The sequence below is a fragment of the Procambarus clarkii genome, chromosome 32 (assembly GCF_040958095.1).
Source record: "Procambarus clarkii isolate CNS0578487 chromosome 32, FALCON_Pclarkii_2.0, whole genome shotgun sequence".
Classification (NCBI taxonomy): Eukaryota; Metazoa; Arthropoda; class Malacostraca; order Decapoda; family Cambaridae; genus Procambarus; species Procambarus clarkii.
The window spans coordinates 37,671,171-37,674,223 of record NC_091181.1 but is presented as its reverse complement, the minus strand read 5'-3'; positions in this window follow the sequence as shown (position 1 = coordinate 37,674,223).

Here is a 3,053-nt window from a genome sequence, read left to right as displayed (position 1 = left end):
GCAACCCGTAGCAGCTGTCTAACTCCCAGGTACCTATTTACTGCTAGGTAACAGGAGCATCAGGGTGAAAGAAACATTTTGCCCACTTGTCTCCACCTCCACCGGGGATCGAACCCGGAACCTCAGGACTACGAATCCGAAGCGTTGTCCACCTAACTGTCAGGCGCCTATGCAAACACATATATTATATTAATAATTTGATTATGTCTATACTGTATAGCAAAAGGCATGAAATTAATTTAATATTATTAGAACTTCAGAAATATTAAAGGCAAGTAAAGATGCCGATTCTCATAAAGCATTCTAAGAAGAACAGATAATAAAGGAAAAAGAGATAATCAAAATAACACTGTATTGTATGTTTTACTGTGGTAGAAAAGTTTAAATTAATAAAGGTCACTTAGAATGGTTGAAGAGAACACAGAGGCAAAATTTTACAAATTATCTAGTCTCATCTTCACGTTTCTCTACATTTTTCATTGGAATGATAATGTAATAAAGAATGAGCCAGAGTGAGAGAATATATGAGCAAGAATGAAAGGTTTTATGAGCAAGAGTGAAGGGATTTATGAGCAAGAGTGAGGGGATATATGAGCAAGAGCGAGGGGGATATATGAGCAAGAGTGAGGGGGATATATGCGCAAGAGTGAAGGGTTATATGAGCAAGATTGAAGGAATATGAGAAAGAGTGAGGAGGAATATGAGAGTGAGGAGTGAGAATATATAACAAAGAGTGAGAGGATATATGAGCAAGAGTATGGGGGAAATACAAGCAAGAGTGAGGGATATATGAGCAAGAGGGAGGGAATTGTCAGGGGAAAGTGCCAAGCCATTATGACTATATAGCCCTTGGGGGGGGAAAGCACTTGGAATACAAGCAAGAGTGAAAGGATATATGAGTAAGAATGAGGGGATATATGAGCAAGAGTAAGGGAGTATATGAGCAAGAGTAAGGGAGTATATGAGCAAGAGTAAGGGAGTATATGAGCAAGAGTAAGGGAGTATATGAGCAAGAATGAGGGGTATATGAGCAAGAATGAGGGGCATATGGGCATATGAATATCACTAAGTAATCTTCACATCCATGTATATATTGGAAAGGCATTTGCTAAAGAGTTTCCAAACTGTAAGATAAACTATATTAACTATTTTCATTAGTCATATGCAACATGTCATAAACTTTCAGGTACAAATATGACTGGTCTACACTTTTAAATTTTGTTGTTGGTCATTCATAGTACAGTAACTATCAATGTAATAGAATTCTCACATGTGTAGATACAGTGCTACAGTTAGTCTGTTTTCTGGGCTTCATTCTTATTAATGTGTAGCTCAGCTTTCTTGTGTACAAAGTTTGTCATGTATTGAGGTTTTAGAAAAGTAAAATTTTGGGTGTTAAGACTTGCAGTACAATTATTTTCTTTGTAAGCCAATGAAGAAAATACTGAAAGTTCAGTACTATACTGCATAGGTAATATTTGAGTAATATTCATGGAACAGCAAAAATTGTATAATCACTCTTTATTTGTCCTGATAGATTTAATAATATTGCTCACTAATTTTAGTGTATGTTACTCATTTTATATAACTGATATACTGTAGTTCTATTTTCAAGGCTTTTAGCTGTTTTGTAGATAAATAGGAATTTGTCTTTTATGATGTTGAGCTGATCATCTAAAGAAAGTTGATACTTTATACAGTATTTGATTTATAAGAAGTGCCTCATGTTCCCTAACCATGACTATATTCCATGTCATAATTTACAAGAACTTACTTTAGTCATTCCACTGTTTGACAAATCATTTCATAAGTACCTATTAATGCTGCGAACATTCAACATACAGTAGTGTACAATATACTGTATGAGAAAAGCAACATGTCTCCCTGGATAAAATCAAACATTAAGACTGTGTGCATAGTATTTTTATTTTTATTTTGTTCCAAAATTGTATTTTTGCCATAGGAATTTGTGCATATGTATATTGCAGTTATTGACATGTTTGTAATTAAAATTTGTGTGCATATACATGTGTGGTATACAGTACATACATATGCACACATTACAGTACTTGATTTTAAATGTGCACTAATGCATGAGTCTTGTTGTCTTTTTATTAAATGTTTATATAAATTTATTACTTATAAAGTTTGTAGTGGTCTGATAGTATGCTTGTTTTCGTTAATTAAGCTGGGGTGTTGTTTCGTTCAAGATGGGATTTTGTCATTTTTTCAAGCTTGGGTTTTGTCATTTTGTTATGTTGTACTTAATTTTTTCAATATCATTGGTTTAAAGCTTTCTTTGCAAATACAGTATGTGGTATTTCTAAAGACAAAAATAAAATGTAATTAATGTACAGTGAATTTTATTATGTATAACAAGCATATAAAAATGGTACATGCAGCACAATCTAGACTCTAGAGCATGTAGGTTAATAAAGAGTTCTGGTTCTTTAACTGCCTCCAAGCTAATATTTTTTGTATGGAATAAGAAAAGTGTTTCTTTTGGAAGATCTCAAATATGTAAAAATGTTGTAAGCAATAGAAGAATGAAACAGAGCACAATCATATGATAAGATGCTATTTAAAAACCATCCAAGCCTGATTTAGTTGGTGGAATCCTTGTATGCAAGAAGCATACAAACTACTTTTCATCAGGACAAATTGGGAACCTCTTACACCACTGGCTTCCTGACCCTATATAAGCCACTAGTGAGATGGAGGCCCTCAGGTAAATTCAGAAGCATGGATATCATTCTTCAGTAATATCTAGCACTGATGAAATGAGTCCAAGTCTCATTTGGACCACAATGCAATTTAGTCAGCATACTGCAGAATGGACATAGACTGAAAGATAATACAGAAAGGATGAAAAACCTGGTACCTGTTATAGATCAATCCTAGTATGAATAACTAAATAAAATACAGTATCTACAATAACAGTGAAACATTTGGAATAATTACAAAATTCCATTCTTATACGATGCAAATCCATTCTTATGTATGCAAATTACATGTACACAAATCATGTAAGACACATTTTAATTGGTTGGACA